This window comes from Stegostoma tigrinum, chromosome 13 (genome assembly GCF_030684315.1).
Source record: "Stegostoma tigrinum isolate sSteTig4 chromosome 13, sSteTig4.hap1, whole genome shotgun sequence".
Lineage (NCBI taxonomy): Eukaryota > Metazoa > Chordata > Chondrichthyes > Orectolobiformes > Stegostomatidae > Stegostoma > Stegostoma tigrinum.
In genome coordinates, this window is record NC_081366.1 from 29911911 (window position 1) to 29936218 (window position 24308).

The 24308-nt window shown below is 39.1% G+C and overlaps 1 protein-coding gene across 10 annotated transcripts in view; it reads left to right on the forward strand.

Annotated features, from left to right (window-relative positions):
• Positions 1–24308, forward strand: part of tcf7 (transcription factor 7) — a 233213-nt gene that overhangs the window by 69946 nt on the left and 138959 nt on the right. The window lies entirely within an intron of this gene.

The window sequence follows — 24308 nt, forward strand, 5'->3', positions numbered from 1 at the left end:
GGGAGTGGATGAACATTCCTTACACTATCATGTGGTTCTCAGCTCATTGCATATGCATGTATTTTTATCCAATAAAACTTTGCAGAGGTCAGGCCGGATATTTTCTCTCTCGCCTCCCGCACCTTCCAGATTTGAAGCTATATTTAAAGAGCACTGGGTGAGGTGTGCCTGCAGCCTGGCTGACTGGATTGCCCAACAGGAGGATCACTAAATGTTGATCACCTCTATTCCTTCTGCCTATCCAGGCTGGTTAGAGAAATCTCAGACTAAACAGAAAATGGTCCCGTGGTTCACTGATGCTCACTGCAGGCCATTCAGGAAAGATGAGAGCTCCTGTTCTCCAGGAATGACAGCAGGAAGTCCCTCAACAGACAGAAGTGGCCTAGTCTGGAGAATTTGTGTCCCTGGCCAACACAAAGCACCTTGCTGAAATGCAGAAGGATGATGAACGGAGAACTCAAGGTGTGGAGATGCCAGTGCTGCACTGGCACCGACCAAGTCAGAATTAAAGATTAAAGATTAAAGTCCAACAGGTTTATTTGAAATCACTTTTGAGCTTTTGGAGCGCTGCTCCTTCATCAGGTGAGACTTCTGTCATTCTCCACATTTCTGTCTACCACTTATACCTCCTTGCTTATCGAGAATGCACCTACTACTGTCTTTAAAATATTCTAGGACTCTGCTTCCACTGCCTTTCGAGGAAGAGAGTTTCAAAGACTCATGATTCTTTATGAGGAAAAAACAAATCTCCTTACCTCTATCGTAATGTCAACCCTTTACTTTGAAACAGTGAGCTCCGGTTCTAAATTCTCCTACAAGAGGAGTCGTCCTTTCCAAGTGCATCCTGTCATGTCACCTCAGCATCTTGTATGTTTTAAACACGCCACCTCTTACTCTTTCAGACTTCAACAGATCCAATCCTAGCCTGTCCAAAATTTCTTCAGAAGATGAAACATCCATTTCAGTATTATTTGGTTAACCTTCTCTGAACTGTATCCACACATGTGCATCTATTCTTACATAAGGAGACCAAAACTAAACATAGTACTCCAGAGGTAGTCTTATCCTCTGTACAACTGAAGCATAACCTCCCTAATTTTCTACTCTTTCTCCTCTGAATAATTAAGAACATTCGATTTGCTTTCTCAATTACTTGCTGTACCAGCACATTAACCCTGTTTACCATTGATGCACTAGATCCCCAAGATCCCTCTACATATCAGAGCACTGCAATCTCTCACCATTGAGATAATATACTTTCTTTATTTTTCCTGCCAAAGTGGACAATTTCACATTTTACAACAGTGTACAAAATTTGCCAAATCCTTGTCTACTCACTTAACCTATTTTTATTCTTTTGTCACCCCTTTAGCTTGTCTTCACAGCTTACTTTCCTACCTATTTTTATGTCATCAGCAAACTTAGCAATTATACCTTTGGTCCCTTCATCCAAGTTATGTACATAAATTGTAAATTTTGAGGTCCCAGCACAGGTCCCTAAGGGACATCATTTGTTAAACCTTACCAGTCAGAAAAGGATCCAATTATGCCTGTGCTTTTTTCCTGTTGGCCATCCTTTATTCTACCCCAATAATATGTTACCCCTATGCTACATGTTGTTTAATGGTATAGATTCCATATCAGACTGGCCCCTACCTTCAAGACAGTTACATTGCATTACAAAACGTATTACTTTAGTACAAAAGTACAGGCCTGTCTACTCTGAAATCTATGACATAATAAAACAACATGAACATTTATTTTTCATAGTAATCCTTGTTATTACACCTTATCAATCTAAGTACAGCACATCTGCCAGACCCCTTTTATCCATAGCATATGTTACTAAAAGAACTCCCATAAACTAGTTAAAAAGAATTTACCTTTCATAAATCCATGTTAATTCTTCCTAACTGTCTTGAACTTTGTCGTCTGTTAACGTCTTTACTAATAGTTTTTAACATCTTTCTAGTGACAGGTGTTCAGCTGACTGGCCTGCACTTTCCTGCTTTCTGTCTCATCTTTTTGAGTAAAGGAGATACATTCACTACTTTACAATCTAAAGAATCTTCTTTGAACTGAGGGATTTTTGGATAATTGAAGCCAACACATCAACTATCTCACCAAGCCCTTTCTTTTAAGACTCCAGGATGGTGCTCCACAGCTCTGACAATTTGCCCATAACTAATGATTGCAATTTTCTTGAGTTCCTTTCTGCCTCCCATATAGTTATCAGTAGCTATTTCTGGAAAGTTACCTATTCTCTACGGTGAAGACTGTTGGAAATATTTCTTCAATGTTTTATAATATTCATTCATGGGACATAGGCATCAATGGCTGGACCAGCATTTATTTCCCATCCTGACTTACCCTTGAGAAGGTGATGATGCGCTGCCTTCTTGAACCACTGTGGTCTGTTTGGTGCACATAGACCTACACTGCCATTTGGAAGTTCCAGGATTTTCACCCAGTGATACTGAAGGAACAGTGATGTATCTCTAAGTTAGGAAGCCACTTCCAGCTCATTTGTCATCTGTTTATTTTCCATTATTAATTCTCCAGACTTACTTTCTAGTACTCACTCTGTCCCTTTTTAAAAATATCCCTAGAAATCCTTACTCTTTTATAATCCCCTGCGCTCTGCAAGGCTAAGTGGCGCTATGTAGCCAGTGCAAACTGACACTCTTTGAGGCATTAAAATGTGAGGCTGGATGAACACAGCAGGCCAAGCAGCACCCCAGGAGCACAAAAGCCGACGCTTCAGGCCTAGACCCTTCATCAGAGATGTGCTCCTGGGGTGCTGCTCGGCCTGCTGTGTTCATCCAGCCTCACATTTTATAGTCTTGGAATTCTCCAGCATCTGCAGTTCCCATTATCTCTGATACTCTTTGAGGCATACAGTCCAACTGTGCCAGTGCAGAGGGGTGTCAGATAAGTGGATTGCATGCAAGCCTCAGCATGAGATGGAATATGAGCACTGAATGAGTGTCAACACCTTATGCTGTCAATGTTCCACAATTCCTAAATAGTACTCCTCCTGTACCCATTCACACTTGTCCTCCTGCGCTGTCTTCACTCCACCCTATTCTGGAGACCAAACCGTTTCTCCTTTTTGCTTCCTTTGCTCCACTTGTGAACCACAGTCAGGAGCATTGCTGTAGAAATCTATCTCTACAAGGAAAAAGCAGCAAGTATTTCCTCTGGATTCCAGGAAGAAATCCACCTGCTTGCCTCTTTTGTGCAGTTGCTTATCTGAACTCAAGCATTTCTCGATTGGGGAGAACTTAATTGGGATGGGCACTTAATCCAAACACATTGTTCTATAATGAGGTGCAAATGCATGCAAGTAGGTTTCCTGACTCTTGCCATTAGGGAGGTCAACCTGCCTTTCAAGGTTACAGAATTTAAGTGCAAAATTTTATCCTACAACTGGGATTCTGAATGTTGGCCTCTTACCCTTTTAAGATCCCCCTCCTGGCTTCTCGATTTCTGTAGGACTGGAAGATCCAACTTCTGTACTTGGTAGTTTATTTCTGTTCATTCAAGGACGGAGGGGCTGTCTGTCTGCCTTAGTGGTGCGATGCCTGAACTAACCATAGGTATATTATGTTGAAATTTACACCAGCAAACACTGTCATTCTCATTGCTGTTTGTTGCCATGCATTCTATTGTGTCAATCATTGGGAGAAGTACTGAAAAGTCTCCAAGATAATAATGTTTAATGGTGTGTTGAAGATATTTTTCTAATCAACCTGTTCACATGTTGTTACACACCCCCAGAGCAGGTGAGACTTGAAGCCTGGCCTCCTGGTTCAGGGGTAGAGACACTATCACTTTGCCATAACTTGCTTGATGTATGTAACTGAAAAATCATTTGATATTTTAAATGAAATAACCAACTTCACAACGAGGGCTCTTTGATGAGTTCATTGAATAGGGAGGCAAACCATTTTTCAAAATGATTTCTTTTTCAATAATGATTGGCACCATTGTTGATTATTTAAGAATTAAACATTTCCAGGAATTCTTTTCATATTACTTTTCTACCTGTTCCTTTTCTAGCAACAAAAGTTTAAAGCCCTACTAATTAATAAGGGAGTGGATAGAGGAATTTCATTGTATTTAGCAACATTTTTGGGATTAATAGCAGGCAGTAAAAATTGACATGCTGCTCAAAAGCTAAGTCAGATTCACTTCTGTCACGTATAGTACTGTGTCCTATATTGCATATGGTCATTATATCTTGAGCTGCTGGTACCCCACTGCATGGTGCAGCATAAGAACACCATAATATAAACACTTTTAATGTCACTGATGCTGTCTTCGTCTCCTATTACAGAACAACTCTTCCATTGTGACTGTTATGGCAATGCTATTCATACAACTGTTCTGGGCTATTGCAGTATTGCTGTGCAGGTGATATTATTCTTAGATGTTGTTGCTTGATAATTTGGCTCTAATAGTGCATCATTTGTGTCAGTGTCACTTCTACATTAGAGCTGCTGTTATCGCTACAATGCTGTAACCATTGTGTTACAATTGCATTAGTATATCTCTTTGAGGTACATCCTGTTTTTAATGTCTTTGCTCACTTGACAGGATCTTTGTGTAGGAAGACATCCTTGCTTCATTAACTTAAATGATAGCAAAAAAATACTTTTTTCATTTACAATATTTAGGTTCTCAATATATAGCCTCACAGAATTTCCAGAAGTGAACTGTAAAATTATTTCCAAAATTTGAACCGTTTCATTTAGTTGCAACATGTAGCTCACTTGCAAGTGCCTGTTATGTACTGTATTTCATTACCTACTTTTCTCTGAAATGCAATGCTCCTTTACATTCCCTTAAACTCAACAGTTTGAAGGGGTCATTGTGACATCGTGTCTTCATGAGTATCTATTTGTAGCCCTAGTAGGTACACATAGGCTTCTGCACAGAGCTAGCTAACATCGCTATTCTCAGTGTATCTTATAACAAAGGGTAGGTGATTCTTTTCGATTTCATTGTGGGAATCTTCTGATTAAATAAGTTTTCCAGGGTGATTTTAAAATATAAAGTTTAAAATTGGAAAGAAAAATAACAGGAATATTTATAACCTATATCCATGTCTTTCAAAGATGACTCAAAAATGATTCATTTTAATGTTCTTCTGAGAGGAAAATCAGTCAGTCATGAATTGTTCTGACCTGCTTTGACTCAGATGTCATACTATGTGGTTAACAATGGATAGGGAATAAATTTCACCTTGCCAATATCACTTATATCCCAAAATAAAACAAAATGCATTTACATTCAAGTGTCGTCATCATTGGCTTCTACCTGACAGTCTCTTTATTATTTTAGGTGCACAAGCAGCTCCAAGATCCCCCTCCAAGTTACAGACTCACAGCTTTGAAAGTATATTGTAATTACTCATAATCACTGTGCCAAAATCTGTAATTCACTAAGATATCCAAATTTGCTGTGATAGAAGGAAAGGTGGAAGAGCATATAGTGATAAGGACCAAGTGAATACAGATAGGTTAAGTAAATAGGCAAAAACTCGGCAGATGGAGTACAATGTGGGACAGTCTGGGATCATGTGCTTTACCTAAACTAACTAAACATTAGAGCTCGAGAGAATGAAGAGTTATCTTGTTGAAACATACTCGATTCTGAAGGGTCTTCACAGGATAGACGTTAAAGAGGATTCAACACTTTAACAAAGTAACTCAACAAGTGCTTAGCCAGCACCCACTCCAAAATTTCAACCAGGCAGCTCCTTGCCACCTTCTGTAGAGCCACTTGGGACAGGCAATCAATACCAGCTGTGCCAGTTAGCCCGTTCTCAATGTAAAACAAAGAATTTGCTGGCATTTCATTGAGTAGAATTTCTAGCATCTGTTTACACCACCAACCAAGCAGGATTAACCCAGTTTTACATCAATCCAAAAGCGCTATTGGCAATACAGCCCTCTAGGTTCAAGGATTCAATCCCTGGAATGTAGTTCAAATTCACAATTTTCTGCCTCAGAGGCAGAATTCCTCTCATACAGCATAGTTGACATAAAATGATAGAAGATAGCAATGCGCATTTGAAAAACAGATAAGAATTTAGAAGACAGCACCATAAAGAAATGCTTGTAAGACCACAATGTTGCAATACTATAGCGTATCGCTGAAACATCTGAGTGAGTGTACAGTCTGTCTTTTATTTTGAGATATTCTGATATTGCCTAATTTAGCTGTAGGAAAATATAGGTTATTGATGGTGAGGCAGAGAGGTTGCATCATACATTTCACTTGACATTTAGGAAGCAATTTTAACCCCAAATGGGTTCCAAACTGGTATTTTGCTGAGAATCTGATGCTGCTCAAGTGACAGAAGACAGCAGGTGACTGGATAGTGGAGGAGTTGGTTGTGGAGGAGGAAAATTTGTCTGCTGAAACAGTCAAAGGGAGGGGATTTTAGGAGGTGTTCACAGGAAGGAAGAGATGGAGTCTCAGGCAGGGAGACTATACCTTTCCTTGCATAGCCTGTGGTGACACCATCACCTCCTGACCCCACAAAAGAAAATTTAACAGTCACCTTCTGTCTGCAGATCATTTCCATTCCTGTTTCAGCTTGGTAAGAAAGCCACAATGTTAAATATTGCTCCCACAAACCTTCACCCTAACTGAGACCCCATTCAAAATACAACAGAAGTCGTTTTGTTGTAATGGCACTCAGATTTGCATAGATCTGCAAGGCCCTTGTTTGTTTTTAGACAAGAATACAATCTGCGTGAAGAATCCTGCAAATCAAAATTGTTAAAACAGATGAGTTTTGACTGGATAAAAAAAACTCCTTAATATTCAATGACCCACCTGTCCATTTTGTTCCAATTAAGTTGATATTTCATCTTATTACAGAGATTGATAATTTCTATGTAACTCAAGATGAAGGTTGTCAGCAATGGAAGATTGAGCTTTTATCTACTTTGAGTCCCCAGTGTTGGTATCAAAGATTCTCGGGCCAGGTGCTTCCAGTTCACAGTAAAGGTCACTCTGGGCTACTTCAAAAATATGTCGCTTTGCCAATCTAACAATAGCCCACACATCAGTCTAGTATTCCCATTTTATTTTGAAATTGTACAAATTGAACTGAGACTTGACAATCTTGAGTCTTAAGCTACAGCTAGTAAAGAGAAAATTTCAAATATTTTGTTGGAATGGATTCAAGCCAGAGGTCAAATACAGAGCAAGAGATTCTAATGTTTATTCATTTACTTTTAATAAAGATCATAGTTTCTCATCATCTGAGCAAAAGAGTCACTTCATTATAGTGCAACAGTCCTGGAAAGTTGGAATATTCAGCAATTAACAATAGTTTAGCTGTCTGTTGCACCTCATAAATAGTCTTCAAAAGTTAAAAGTGTTTGAGGGAGTAGGATAAGTGCATTAGTCAAATGTTTGTTCAAGAGATTATGGATAATTAGCCTAGTATGATTTTACAGGAAAACTATGCTCATGGCTTTAATTTACCAATGATATAATTTTGGACAAGTGTATGAGAATATACTTGATACATTGCTGTCTCATAAACCAAGGGATGAAATGTTGAGTCAGAATTCAATGACGCACTCCTTTATTGGCACCATTACATACTTCGGCAGGCCACACTATGTCGACTGCTTTTCTGTCGAAAATTGCAAACAACACCTAACCCAACTTTTAATTATCTTTACCTTTCAGCACCAACCCTTTCTGTAAATGCCGACAGCAAGTCAGGATTTAAATCTCAGCCATCCTCACTTATTACCACCATTTATCAGGATCACCTGATAACTATGTGCCAATAAACAAGGGTTACAGTGGAAAGAGCTCCACTACCCAGAAATGGAGCATATACTGAATGCTTGCTATTCCTTCAAATTTTCTTCAACTCACTTACCTTTGCCTGCCTCTACCAAACCCTGTAAAATGACAGCTTTTACTTTCATCTGAGTTGTTTTCACCCGAGTATTCCTCACTAGCTTTTGAGCTGCTTCAGTTATGTACCTACTATTGCTTTAAGTTCCTGTTCATAATAAATAGGAAACTACAGGACAGTTATTTTACTATCTGTAATTGGGAAAATGTTGGAGGCTATAAGAATGTAATAGCAGAACATTTGGAAATACACAACATAATCAAGCGTGGCTTGATTAAGGGTAAAATGTAAGAGAACAAGCATATTCTAAAGGGGAACCAGTGGATGTAATATATTTTGAATTCCAAAAGATGTTTCATAAGGTTCCACTCATCAGTCTACCTCATAAGATATGAGTCGATGGTATTGGACATGATATATTCACATGAATAGAGGATTGGTTAACCAATAGAAGAAAGAAGGTTGGGACGAGAGGGGCATTTTCAGGAGGGCAACTTGTAACTATTGGAGTGCTACAGGGATCAGTATTGTTAGATAAATAAAATATGTTTACAGTATATATTACTTACGTAGATTTGGGAAGTGAATGTACTTTAGCCAGCTGTGCAGATGATGCAAAAATAGTTAGGAAGGAAAGTGGTAAGGATGACACAAAGAGTCCGTAGAGGGATATAGACAGATTAAGTGAATGGACAAAAACTTGGCAACTAGGTTATAATTTGAGAAAATTTGTTGTTATGTACTTTGGTATGAAGGTAGAAGGATCTGAGGACTAATTAAATGGAGAAAACTGCAGCACAAGGGAATTTGGGGTTCCTCCTGCTTAAATCACAAAAGACGCTTATAATTTCTGCAGGTAATAGGAAAGGTAAATTAAATATTGGGCTTGATTTCAAAGTGAATGGAGTATAAAAGTAGCAAAATCTTGCGAAACAAGACACCAGTTGGACCACACCTAGAATATTGCAAACAGTTTTGGTTCCTTTATCTAAGGAAAAAATACACTGGCATTGGAGGCGATTGAGAAGAAGTTCACTGAGTTGATCCCAGGTATGGAAGGACCATCTTTTGAGAGGTTGATTAGATTGGGCCTGTACTCAGTGGAGTTTCAAAGAATGAGAAGCAACCTTATTGAAACTTTTAAGATTCTTAGAGGGCTTGACTGGGTGAATGCTGAGAGGTTGTTTGCCCTTGTGGGAGAGTCTAGAACCAAATGGCATAATCTCATTTCATGTCCATTTAAGACTGAGATGAGGAGGATTTTTTTTCACTCAGAGGGTGCTGAATCTGTGGCATTCTTTACCACAGAGGGTTGTTGAGGCTGGGTAATTAAGCATAGTCAAGGCTCAGGTGGACAGATTTTTAATCAGTAAGGCAGTCAAGGGTTATGGTGTAAAGTCAGGAAAGTGGACTTGAGGATTATGTGATCAGCCACATTCTCACTGAATGGTGGTGCAAATCTGATGGGCCTAATGGCCGCCTTCTGCTCTTATGTCCTATGGCTTTATGGTCCACACTTTAGTGACAGGAATTCCAACAATGAGCACACCCTGCAGAGCGAATAAACCCAAACCCGAATAAATGAGTTGGAGTTTCAGTTGGGTTGAAAGTCTGAACAGATGTCCTGGTCGTAATGCAACCCTGCTGCTGGAAAGAAAATCTAGCCAATATAGTCATATCATTCACTGGTGTCACTTTTATGTCAGAAACCACAGTCGAAAATAAAGTTAGCAAATTCTAAAACTATTTAGCGATTAGAGTCAAAATAATATAAAGTTTCTTCATTATTTTCATATCTTTTTCAAGGAGGAGAAAAGTTCAAAGCAGACTTGACAGTACTAATACTCACAAAGTCTCTTCCCAGTTATGGTACATCTTTGGTATTGCTGCTTTGGACTAGTTTCCACTCTATACCAGCTCTACCAGTAAATCAGTCGCTTTCTTCATCATTTTCTGTACTGTTAGATTCAAATGTGTCAGAAGGAAATTTGGTTTCCACTCTTTACCAGGGTGTTCAGAAAATGTATCATTTTCTGAATTGTTAGGCTCATAAACCTCAGAAGGAAGTTTGTCATGTGATTCTTCTATTTTTTTCTAACTTATCTTCTGATTGACCAGTAAATTACCACTTTGGTCCAGAATTCATGCCATTGTGAGTAGTATCCTGTCCATAACTTGGTGCAGTTCTCATCAGTGCATGTTGTACTCTATGTAAAATAAGCTCCTATATTGGTTAAGTTTTCAACTTTTCAGCATCATGTGACAGCAAGTGAGTAAAGTGTCAATCTGGGAAGGTGTCATGTGCCATGAAAAATGTCATTTGATTTGAAACAAGTTACATTGAACCGAAGTGATAGTTTTTGCTGTATGACACAGGGATGCGTAATATTTTCTACATAATGACATTCAAACATTAACATTTGTAAGTGTGAATTAATTCAGTCCATAGTTTGGGAAATTTGGATAAAAACACTTGTCCAGAAATTTTTGAAAACTCTTTGAATTGTGCATCATTGTTCTCGTGAAGATTTTGTAGGAAATTATAACATCCATGACCAATGATATGAAAGGTACATTTCTGAAGTCATCTGAACTGACAGTGGGTTTTTATTGTGTTTTATGTTCTCAGTACATTGCCTTTAAGAGGCTTAAGGACTCCATATGTGTGCATATACAATGTTTGGGCTCTTCCTGAACAGTGAGTCTTCTCTGGATTTGTAACCTGCACACACAGAAATCAATTGATTTATTGTAATATCTGCTTCATAGCTTTGTTTTGCTGTTACCAATAAACTAACCAACAGTTGCTCAATCCTTAACCAACAATTGACTGCTAGACCATTATCATTAATTTTAACATGGTGATCAGCAGTAGAAAATGTTGCATCAATGAAACCTGTCACAATTGTATAGTCAGCAAGCATGTTAAACTACAAGTAGAACACATAGTCAAAAGTATTAAACTGTGCTAAAGTACATGAAACAACCCTCAATGCATTTGTTTATTACCAGTATTGGAGTGCATTGAAAACACAGCCTGCTGGTGTGTAATGAGTCAATTGCAAACAAGGGAAGATTAAAAGTATATTTTGAAAATGTCCTGAGAATACCCTGATTTCAACTGGGACACAGCAGATCTCCCAACAATATGTTTACATTCTTTAAATTTAAGAGCAATGGTTTCTAGATTTGGGTATATCTAAGCCAATAAGATTTTTTTTATTAATCAGAACAAAGTTCTACACAGATGCAACACATCAGGATTAATAGTCATGGAGCTAAAAGATCCTTCACAATATGAACCACATTCAGAGAGCAATTCAGAATCAGACCAAAGTTCTGTATTCATCGACTAGTATTCACACCATTCAAACACAAGCCAATAGAATCCACACAGCACTTCATAAGCAGGCACAGATAAAAGGACTCACGTTGTGATTTTTCAGATTGAGAGCCAGCAAACAGAATTGTTGATATGATGATCACATCTACTTCTCCTAGAAGCTTTCCAGAAGGAGTTGTGAGATGAACCAAATACTTATACCATTAAAAAGCTATGTGTAGGTACGAAGCTGTCCTCACAGGCTAGTAAAGCATACAGGTCCGAAGTACAAACATGATGGTTGACACAGTCACTAGGATAACCAAACACTGCAAGACATGTAAGAAAAGGCATGGTCTTCTGAATGCACCAGTGAAATGCTAAGAATGTGATCAATTTTGTAGGCCATGTGGCAGAGAAGACAATTAGCAGAGACAATATATTGAAGCAAAGGTTCTATTAAGCCATGCACTGATTCAAACAAACCATACAAATGGAGTACCTTACAGCAACAATAAGGCAATTGCATATCTTGCCAGGAATGTACAAATGAAGTTCTTCACAAACCAGAACTGGTGACCTCTACAATAAAACAAAGTGTAGTGAGCACAAGTTTCACTCTGACAATTGCATTGGAAAAATCCTTTTCACACACCACCTGAAGTGTTTGTAAAAATTCAGTTAATTTGTCCTCAGAAAACTGGTGATTATTTATTATTGGCTAAGATTGACACCGTGCAATTGCCAATTTACTATTTCCATGAACTAAAAAAAAATTGATTTGCAGATCCATGATGGAACCTACAAATATAAAATTTTAAGCATACAATGGTTCACCAATTCCATGTGCAGGATCAATAGTTTACTTAACCCAGCCAGATACTGCAGATGTTCAACATTATAATAAGCAGCATGCAGTGAACTCACATTGGTCACAATCCATGAAATTAGTCAAACATCAGAGAAACAGCAGCAGACTGTTCAAGCAATTCTTGAAGAACCAAATATGAAAGAAGAATAGAACACTTCTGAATTGTTGACGAGAAAAATGAAAGTTGAAAAGGAAAAAGCTGAACAACTAAATCGAAACTTGAGAATGAGAAGATTAAGTCTTTAAAGGATAACCTGTGCTGAGCCTTCAAAGGTGAATGAAGAGCCAAAAGAGAAAGAAAGAAAACAGGATGAACTATAAGCTCAGTAGCATCAATTTAGTTAAACGATTGGCAGTTTACAGGAATGTTTGGAACAACTCACAAGTAAAGCAGATCATCTCAGCAAAAACAGCTACAGAAGCATCATTTAAACTCTGAGCAGTACTGGAGAAAATGACCAATCAGCAAAAAAAAACAGCTGGAGATAGAGAACACACACAACAAAAAGCTTCAAAAGACTCATGAAACAGCCCTTGCAAAAATGAATCCTCGCAATGATGCTTTAGGACTCAAGCAGGGTGTAGAGGCACTAAACAATCACCAGACCAACAGAAAGTTAAAACTTCGACAGAAATAGAGGAATCCAGGATGTGGAACTGGAGGTGTCAAAATGAGCTGGAAGCTCTTGAGGAATGAGGTTAGTCAGTGGCTAATCTGGAACAAAATATTAGCATAAGAAAATTATTCTGGCTCTCTTGATATTGTAATTAGTTAAACTTGTTTTTGCAAAGAAGGGTCATATTGTTTTGTATCTTTCACCTTAAAAGCTCCATCTGCTGTGTGTATACAATGTTGCAAGTCCAGATGGACAGTTGGTCTCCTTTGTGTTTACAAGCTGCAAACACAAAAATCAGCTAATTTGCTGCAATGTCTTAATAATTTGCAATGTACAATATTGTTTTAAATAAACTAACATACAGTTACTGATTCATTCCTGCTGAGCAATTGATCATGAGATCGTCCTCATTAACCTGAAATGTTTTACACCAGTGAGCAGAGATATGTGTTTACATAATCTTATACTTGCTCAAAATCTAGAAGTCTCTATTGATTTTTGTGGCCACAGAGGAATACCCTATGTCTCCAAAAGATTTGAGACAATGTTATGATTTCAAATCCCTGAGGAGATGACCAGAGCAGTTTCAAAATTACAAGATGTGAATGGTACTGTCATATCCAGTCAGGGACATGTCGAAACCAGCACCACAAGTTAAAATTCCTTTTAAAAAACATTCTAGTTCCTGGATTACATTTGGTTAACGTAAGCCATCTGCCGCATCACTTCTAATTCACTTCATGAATTAATGGGCAGCAAGATCAGCACATTGGATAGTAAATGTTTTGGTGCGTATTACCAATTTTACTGTTACGGTATAGTCTGGTCCCAGATCCAATCTCTAGATATTGGTAAAATAGGCAGCTGCAGATGTGGAGCCATTGGTCATAGATTGTGCTACATCAAGCAGACAACATAAATGGCTAGTCAGTCTAAATGAATACGAGCCTGTCTTAGTAGTTTGTATTCTCACACAAAGTGACCCTTTTTTTGAAAGGAGCTCCATTACTGTTTGAAGTGAGAAAGCAAACACAACAGTATGTGATAAAAGCTTGAGCAAACAGTGAACTGAACATTGTCCACGTCAGGTAGTTTTCAAACCATGTTATACCATTGTGTATCCCCATCTCAAAAACTTAATTGCCAACAGCATTTGCTGGACAATGGCACACCCTTAGAAAGAAAAACTTCCATTTATATCAAGTGTGTTACAACATCGAGAAGCCCCAAATTATTTGATATAAGTGAATTATATTTGAGAATCTTGCTTATTTTAACATTATCAATGATCTCACTCCACTTTATGTCTATGGTTTATACCAGTTTACTGCAATGCAGTAGCCAATAGCCTCAAAAGCAGTAACGTGATCATGAGAAATTCATGTGATTTAGGTACAGCAATGTTGGTTGAGGGCTGTGTTAGTCAGTATAACTGGGGTAAACTCACCTTCTGTTACTTGAATTGTGCTATGGGACCTCACATCTACCTGAGAGGATAGATATTGTTTTGGTTTAGCTTCTGACTGGAAACACCTTAAATGCCCACACATTCATCGTTGATGTACCAGCTCAGATGGTGTGCATATTTCTGGAGTGGGGCATGAACTCAGAACACTCTCTCTCATGTCCCAGATCAAAGACACCAACACAATAATATGGAATTAGCCTAGAGACAAAGGAACAATGTGTTGCATACAGAAGTATAGATTCAGAAGAAATTGTGGAGATGGAGTGGAATGAGGCCATGGAGAAAGGCAAAGTAACAATGATTTTCAATGTGATATTTTGAGAGATGAAAACAAACATAAAAGAGTTGACAGAGGATTGGGACCTAGTGGAGAAATTTGGTTTACAAAGGAGAATTTTGCAGTTCTGAAGATGGAGCACAGGACACAAAACCTTAACTTTGCTTTCTTTTCACAAATGTTTCCAGACCAGCTGAGTTTTCAGCAATTTCTGTTTTGCTGTTTTGATGGTTTCACCAAAACATGCACATAGCACCACTTCACCAGGCAGCATGAAGCTTATGAGCTCACATTGCTGTTACTAGATATTTGATTTATGGCTGTAACCTTGCGAACCAAAATCCAATGTCAATTCTTTATTACGTGAAATATCGCATTCAATAAATATAGAATCTAGATCAGGAACAGTGATTTGCTCTAGTGATCTCATTGCAACAGACAAGATTCTGCAGGGGTTTGGCAGAGTAACACTGGAAGTTACTTCTCCAGCCTGAACAAGGGGACAGCCATGGGACAAAGGACCAATCATTTAGGACTGAGATGAGGAGAAATTTCTTCCCTCAGGTGGTTGTGAATCTTTCGAATTTTCTCCTCCAGAGGCTGTGAAAGCTCAATCATTGAATATGTTGAAGAGTGAGATTGATTGATTGATTTTTGATCTCTCAGGGAATCAAGGAGTATGGGAAAAACTGGCAGGAAAATGGATAGAAATAAGAAACAACTTGATTTTTCACAGATGTTTTATAATATTTAGATATAGTTTCGAAGTGTTCCAAGCTCTGACTTTATTTCACATGAAAGCATGCCACTTTTTATCCTGTCTGTCCACAATTACAAATTAAACTTGACCAATTGTAGAGGCTGGCCAATTAGGTTTGTTCAGAGCAAAGAGGGGGCCATGGCTAGGAGAGAGAGAGAGCCCTGTAAGATTAGCTTCCAGTTAACACAAAATGCTGACTGTATGGTGCTGATCCATATTTTATTGGGAATGTGACAAGAGCCACTCAGGCTCTTGGAATCTTTAGATTTTTGGCCACATCTGAAGACATGCAGTCATTATACCCAAATTATAAAATAAAAAGCTGAATGAGTTCTTCTGCCCTGACTCTGGCACTGAGCAAGCTGGACCATTCAAGCTCCTGCCTGACTGACCTACATACTTGTGTCAAAGGCCAATGTATGTTAAAAGAAGCTTCTATGTGGAGTTTGCTTGGTAACTCTTCTCAAAACACATTCCAGCAGTCTAACTGAAGAAATGATACAGAAAAAGAAATGTTCTTTGCACACAGTCAAAGACTGTTTTGGAAAGAGGGAGGCACTATTTGGCCTGAATCCAAACCTGCTTCCTCTCGATGGTGTTCAATTACAGATTGGGCAGCCTCGAAGAATGTGCCTTTGTCAGCAATGTCGTTGTTGGAGATTCCAGAGACAGAGGAAGCACAGCCTATGTTGCCGTCAGCTGTTCAACAAGGGAATTCTGGCGACTCTGTGGCTGTCTCATTCAAGGATCAGTCTGCTGTAAGCCATGGTCTGTCGGCCCATCCCAGCAGGTGACTATGCTCACTGTAGAGGAGCCACTGACCTAATAGCTTTCAGCTGGATGGATGAGAAAATATCAAATAATCAGGAGATAAGATGTTACATATGACATGGGAGTAGTGTAATAAGATAATATTGTGATAAACTAATACATGGGAATCAATTCTTTTCTGTCTCATTTGAACAGTTGAAAATGTGACAGAGAATGCATTTGTACATAGAAAAAATTACCTACTGAAATGTCATTGTGCTCAAAAACTTAAAGGTCGTTTGTTGGCCCAAGAACAGATCAGCTTAATGCCCCAGGGCCTCCGAAAGAGATTGGTTTCAATCTGTGAGGATTTCTGTTTTCTTTCATCTTTTCATCCACTTTATTTTAGTCCGAGGAGCTCAAAGCAATACAGCAATATTTGAGATAGTAGGAACTGCCAATGCTGGAGAATCTGAGGTAACACAGCGTGAAGCTGGATGAACACAGCAGGCCAAGCAGCATCAGAGGAGCAGAAAAGCTTTCCTGCTCCTCTGATGCTGCTTGGCCTGCTGTGTTATCCAGCTTCACACCGTGTTATCACACTTATATTTAAATGTATTTGTTGCTATGGCCTTTAGGCCACAGGACCTTATAACACCAGTATGGTTCTGCGCTATTTTCAGGCTTGTTTCATACAATTCGTGAACTGGTGACAAATCTGCCCTCTTCATCAAGGAAGACGCAGCAAAATGTATATGAAACTTGGTAGAACTGCCCCTAAAGTTTTTTTTGTCTAATAACAGGTATTTAAAAGAAATTTCATGGCTGCAGTCTAGCCCAGCCTTCAGGTAACAGAAACCACTTGAGTTTCACTTTTGTGGTTCATATACAATTTATACCATTGATCAGAATACTGCCATGTAATCATTCCCATATTAAACATTATTCTTCATGATATTCTATGTCCAGGGTCTTTTCTTCCCCGATAGTATGCATTGAAATAAAGCCTCATATCACTACAGTTCAAGTCATGCAGATTCCATATGCAAGCGAATGAAGAATGTTTAAGCAGTCCTGAATTGCGATGGTATTGTTAAACCACGTGATGTTTGCTTTCGTGGTTTATGGAATCATCTTTAACAATTAGCTGACACAATTTGGCTCCATAGTGTCTGTATTTCCAGTACTGAGGCTGCCTTTTTGTTTGCAAAATGACACGTGTGTGACAAAGGTACATTTCTACTGTGTCTGCACGGCTCATTCTGGGATCATTTTGATGAGGTCATCGGCGCAGGCATGTGAATCATGTGTCAGAGGTATGTAGCATTGGCAGATAATGACATCTTTTGGTGTATAAAGCTAACTTGACACATCACATCTACTAAATGGAGCCTGATGATGTGAGACTGACAATGAGAAAGTTTTGAAAGAAAAATGAAATGGCCATCAAGAGTCTAAGTAGAAATATAGAAAATCGAAACAGAGTAATCAATTTGGCCCTTCAAGCCTGCCTCACTATTCAACATAATCATGGATGATTGTCCAATACCCTGTTCCCACTTTCTCCTGTTAGCCTTCAATCCTTTTAGACCTGAGAACTATATTGAACTCCTTCTTGAAAACACTTTTGGCCACAACTGTTTTCTATGGCATAATTCCACAGGAATTCTTAACAGCTTCTCAATGCCAAGAGCAAAGAAGTTCCATTTGCCAACCAAGTGTTGAATAGCAAAATGAGATTGTCACTAATGAATGGTCTGAATACTATTTGCATGCATTGGCATTTTTAAAAGTTCATTCATGGGATCTGGGTGAAGCTGGTTGGGCCAGCAGTGAGTTGAACTATCTTCTTGAAATGCGGCAGATAGAAATGTGAGGAAGTTCAAATCCTATGTGGTTGACAGAGAGGGCTACCAACCAGGGAATGCGTATATTTGGGGGTTCACCAATAATAAGACGCTGACTTGAGATTCATTGAATGAGGAACTACTATGGTTTCTTTCTGTTATGCTGTAAATACCAAATGTGTGCAATGGAGCTGAAAATGGCTGATACCACACCTCAAGTTGACGGATAAGTGTTGTGGTCAGTGAGGGAAAGGGCCTTCAATTTTGAGTGATGTGAATGGTTCAAATGGCAACTGCATTACACAGACATCCATATACTGAAGCTAAAACACACCTGAGAGTACTAATGCTGTGTGAACTTTAGGAACACATTCCATGTGCAGTCCAAATCCTTGCCCCAAAAGCTGTTGATGGCATCAGGCAGTATCTGGCTCTGATATAATGATATAATGGTTCTGATGCACAAGCAATGTTTTAAGGCCTGGAAAGATTCACCATTGTTGCTAAGGTATCAATCGCCTTTCAAATTCTTAAAGCACATGATACAGGAAATGCTTAATGCACACATTGGTCTAACAAACCTGGCACTGCACTAAGGATGGCTAGGGTCTGTACCTTCATTGTGACTGGGCAGACATTCAGTCACATGGTTGATGAAGCAAAGCAAACACATATATTTACAAATGTCAGAATATTTTCACCTAACTTCACCTATGTGTTCTTACAAAACCTTCCTGTTTCTTCTCTTCCCACTATGTCTTGACATATTTCTGGGTTCCACAGCTGGGGTGGAGGAGCCTGCCCTGCACTGGAAACTTTAGTTGGGAAACCAATGGACATTTGTGTCGAGAGGCTGCAGACGCCCTGCCCAGAGGTAAATGAATCCTTCTCAGCTGGACATGCCAAAGGGGTGAGGGAATCAGGTAGAGTGGAGATGGAAGGCCTTGTTGCTTCAGGATTGTCCTGAAAGGAGACTTCTTTGTTCGGAGGGAGGGGGAGGGCGTTGGATGCTGCTTGTATATGGCTCCTCTTCCAGCTGGGTGTCTGTTGGCACTGCTCTGTCTCCTCATAGGGAACAGTGAGGTTAAGGTGTTTCAGAGATAGTAGGAACTGCAGATGCTGGAGAATCTGAGATAACAAGGTGTAGAGCTGGATGAACACAGCAGGCCAAGCAGCATCAGAGGAGCAGGAAAGCGGGACATAACATCAGCGCTTCACCGGAGGCTCACTGATGATGTTACCTAGAATGGTGACAAAACGTCTGAAAACGAACCTTACAGCTCAGCGAGCAAACTTAGATCCAGAACCTCAACCTGAGCTACAAATTTTCTCAAAACTCATCAATAGGAGATTAGTTAGCTCAGTTGGCTGGATGGCTGGTTCCTCTCACACTGTGATGTCAGTGGCATCAGTTCAAATCCTGCACCTGTTGAGGTTACCCTGAAGGATTCTCCTTCTCAATCTCACCCCTCACCTGAGGTGTAGTGACCCTCAGGTTACATTCACTAGGAGCTGTTTGACTGTCTAATGAGACAGCACCCCATATGTCTCTGGAAACTTTCAGAGGAGAGTAGCCCAGAAAGGAACAATGCTTCTTATCCAGTTGCCAAGATATGGATTTTTCTGCATCGCCACAAAACTGGCCCCAGTTATCACCAGTGAGGCCCAAGATCCTGTCTTCATAGGGGTTAAAGAGCCAAATGTCAGACTACCCAACACCTGCCCTGCCTCATTTAGCCCCATTTGGCTGTTTTCTCCTGAGATGAAACAAATGAGGGGAGTGAGTGAGATGAGCGGGTGGCTATTAATGCTGGTGCAGGTGGAACCAAAGAGGTGAGGCTTCCAAAGTAGGCAGCCCAGAAGCCATGTAGGTCTCTGAGTAATGTGGGATGTTAAGATAAATTAGACCCAATGAGGGAACATGGTACATGCAATAGCCAGAGTAATACAGCATGAGTTTGTGGGAAATAGATTCAGTAGCAGAGAAAGAGTGAGTGTGGGGTAGCAGATGGTTTTCTGGTGGGCCAGAGGTCATTAGCCTTCTTTGTACACTGCTGGGCATTCCTTGAGAGAGTTAAAACGGCACTGACACAAATGGCAGCCTCAGACCATGCTGGCAGGATCTAATGGTGTTGTCGCCTCTGCTGGTTCAAATATATTTGCATAAGGGTAGTGACATTTTAATAAGAGTTCTTTTATCACATGTGTGACCTCGTAATTTGAAGTGAGATTGACTACAATTGAAGTGGTTCCCAAAGTCCACATCCAAAGAGATAATAACTTCCTCATTGATAATTTCACACAAGTGGTAACATTTACAAGACCACTTTACTCATAACTTCTGCTTTTTCACTAAAATTAGCGGAAGAAAAATGTATCCTAACGTATCCACAACCAGTGAGCATAAAACATGAGCAACAACAAAATCCTATTTTTCACTTTGTGTATTTTCAGGAACTTAAAAGCAATTTTCTACTGAAGCAAAATATTTTTTTTTGCTTACTTTTCAACTAGATATTTCTATTATTTTCCCTTTATAAAGCTAAAGGAACTTCTTTTCATTTGGTGCATAGCTTTCCTTTTGTTAGAAAAGCAGATGATGCACTGGAGTGATTCATGCCATAATATTTAGTCATCTCTACTACGCATGGTTGTACTTCACATTTGCATGTCTTCCTGACCTATGTGATCGTCTTTAATCCAGGAGATCTTCCAAATGGTTGATAGTTGAATTTGTTTGACCAGTAATATTGTCACCATGACTAAGCTGCTAAGTTTCAAGGTTTCAAAGTAGTGGAGATGTTGCACCTGGGGTTCTTTGAGCATGTAAAACTCACCCTTGGAAAGCCAATTGAATTTAGAGAAGCACTAGACTGTACTGGAGTCCTTGTCTGAAATTTTTGAACTGCATCTGTGTAACGACTTTGCATGTTTAACTCTACTGCTGCATCTGCCATTTTTTTTTAAATGCCACACATGTCCTTCAATTTGACCTCATGATCTTCTTCTGCATTGTATGTGTTGTTGCCTTTATTTGTTAAATTGCCTTTTTTTTTCATCTGAACTTCAGTGTAACAATCAAAGTTACAAACAAACTTTGTGATTTAGCTCTTGCATCTTGCAGATTTCATTTCAATTTTATTTCTTTTGTGGCCATCTTACTCCACTACTACGAACTGACAGCAGTACTTTACCCAGGGTTAAAGTTGCATGAGAATGAGTAACTTTCCATACCTGATCAAAGTCCCTGTTCTTTATGTATTAGTGTAGTGACTGAGGTTGGGATCACCAATTTCATGGAAGAGCTTTGAACAATTGAGACATCCACCCAACCGACTGAATCCAACCTATTTCCCTTGGCCAGGACGTATTGTTGATGCAGAGCCCATGCCAAACAGGATTCTTACCAATAAGTGCAAGCACCCCAATTTGAAAAGGAAAATATTAACACATTATAATGTGGCCACTGCAGCTACAGTATACCGGCAGAGTACATTAGAGGAGCAAAAGTCTGCAGTTAGTTCAACTTGCCAATGAAGACTTCAGCTATTGGGTGTTATATCTTCTCATCAAGATCAGTTATTGAGAAAATTAAAAGATATATCATCCAGGAAATAGAGCTCATCATACTGCTATTTCCATCAGGTAAACAGAACAGTCAGTGATTCGGGATTTCTTGGTTGGATTTCAATGATGAGTTCTAATATTCCACTATTAGCATCATTTTGCCAGCAGATTCAAACTTGCAGTAGAAACATGTAACCTGCAGTAAAACCTAGTGATGTAATTACTTTGCGGTGCTTAAATGTTGCAGTTACTACTTGTCATTTGTTCAGATAGCTTGGTAAGTACAGTACATCAATACTGTAACAGTCTGGTTATTACAGGAGCATGGGGGTATGTCAAAACGAGATTTAAGTGAAATTCAAATTATGAATGTTTAGTTTCCAGCTGCACACTTACAGAATTGCACCTAGTTTGTGGTTGTGTTCTAAGAGAAGCTATTTGTGGAGTGTCACAAAGGTGTGGCCTTTTAATTGCATTTTATGTAGTGCACACAGTGGTTAATTCATTTCTTCCTTGCTGCCTTCCTGTCTATGTATATAAGCAGCTCTCTTCCTTCAAGGTGTTTTTTTTATCTGTTTTGTTTTTGTGATTAAATAAGTTGATTCTGCACACCAATAGCAAGTTCTCCTGTGGGTGTCTAGCTGCTGCTGTCTTAGTGATGTTTGTGGGCTTGCGAAATCCCACTGGCTTTGTCAACACTGTCATATATAATGATGCGGTAAGTGGACAATTAGTTAATAGTCGCGGGATGTAATCACAGCTCTGTAAGTAGCAAAGTGTGACATTATTCCGAAATGGAGATAATTTACGTAGCATTGCTGAACAGAGATATATCAAACTTTAACTTGCAACGATCATCTGGAATCTTCATGAATGAGGCGCTTGTATTCTGTATTGTAATTCTGTAAATTTTAGGACAAAATTGAAAAAACACTTGGCAAATGTTCGTATTCTTAAAGTGAGGACATGGATACTGTGAGGAATATGGAAGACTTCTGATTTTCAGACACTTAGGATCAGCTTCATTTACTCCCAAAGCAAGATTAGATAAACAATGCAAAAATTAGCTGTAGCCTTGGTTTCAGTGCTGTCGATGGTATCAGCGTGAACTTTCCTGTTTCTGATACCAGCTATCATGTGCGATTTTCTTCGTGAGATTGTCAGTTTATGCACTGTCCCTGTTAGGTACTGTGCTGAGATTGCCCTAATTCTGTTTCTCATATAATTGCACAGCTATCCAGGAGGCCACACATTTTGTCTTTTCATCCTGTGCTGGATCTAAATCCAGATATAGGGACAGCAAGTTAGTGTGTCAATTGTGCCTCACAGGATATATCTTTCCCGGCAAGTTCTCCAATTCTGCTGTCTTGTGTGTTCCTGATTTCCATCGTTCCACCAGTAGATTTGGAGTTCCCATGCAAAAGTCTTTTTTTGTCTCAGTCTTCTATTTTTACGCTATTTAAAACTTATCTGTAGATCAAGCATTCGGTCACCTCTCTTAATATCCCTTTATCTGATCTTGTGTCACATTTTGTCTGATAATGCTGCTATATAAACATGAGTTGTTGTTGTTGTTATGGAGAGGGTGGGAACATATGTAATCCGCAGCAGAGCTTTGTAACACTGCGTCACCATGTTGTTCTCCGAATTAGCATGTCTTAAATCAGTTCAGCAATTGTATCTCCACCTAGTAAAAGGTCTAATGTGTAACACAAGCAAAATATTAAAGATGGGCTTTGTGAAACCATGATCGAATTGAATTCAAAGTTATCGTACTGTCGTCTTGTTAAACCATTTCCAAATCGTGATAAAAATGAAAACGTCAAGCGTGCATTTTTTTTCCTACCAGATTATAAATTAATAAATGTTCTAATCTTGAAACTTCTAAAGAACCAGCCAGCCATTTAAAAAAGTACAAGAAGCATTAACTAATGGTGGTACTACGAATTATTTAGTAGCAATTTACAATAAACTACAATTTTTCCGGAGCAGAAGAGCATGCCACTGCATTGTAACATTTGAGAGGCACAGCAATGCTTGAATTTTAAACTGGATAGTATTTCTAAACTCCTGAAGGGATCAAGGTGGAAACTTTTGTCGGCCAGTAGCTGTTCTCACGTAGTACAATAAATTGAACGATGACTCTGCTAAGAATTACTTTTCTACCTTTCATTAAATTTTGGTAATAGAACATAGAACATAGAACATAGAACTACACTCCATTGTCCTTAAGGAGGTGCACAATACCCTTCACCCGTTGAATTCCTTGTATGTGGCAAACAGACCACAATCAGAGTAGTTCTTGCCCTACAGATTCAGGACAAGCCAGAGCATCCGACCTCCAACAATAGGCCTTAATACAAGTGTGTTATGCATTGCTGAACATTACTGAGCAGTGTCCCTCAGATTGGAGTGGATGAACACCTCAAACTCAGCAAATGAAGAGGTGATCATTTATCTCTGGGGATTTGGATTGGTTAAATAAATAATGCAGTACCGAACTCCTGTACCATTACTGAGAGATGATGACCTAAAATGACCCTCTGAGTCACTTAAGAAGAAATGACATTTCTCTTTATACCATCCTTGACAGTTAATAACTTGAACAGACCATCTTACACCATTGTGGAAAAATATTGACACAGCTTGTAAGAAAGTCAGTGTTTTTGATAAGTACTGTCAAGCGAAAACAATCAAATTGTACATTAAATATTATATTGTGTGGTTTTGTCTGTTTTCATAGTATTTCAGGGTATATTCTGTCTGAAAGTAACACTAACATAGCGGGCAGTAAGGTAGCAAAGTCATGCTGAAGTGTATGCTGGATTCACACCAAAAGAATCCTGGACATTCTTCAAGATAACAAAGTGTGGAGCTGGATGAACACAGCAGGCCAAGCAGCATCTCAGGAGCGCAAAAGCTGACGTTTCGGGCC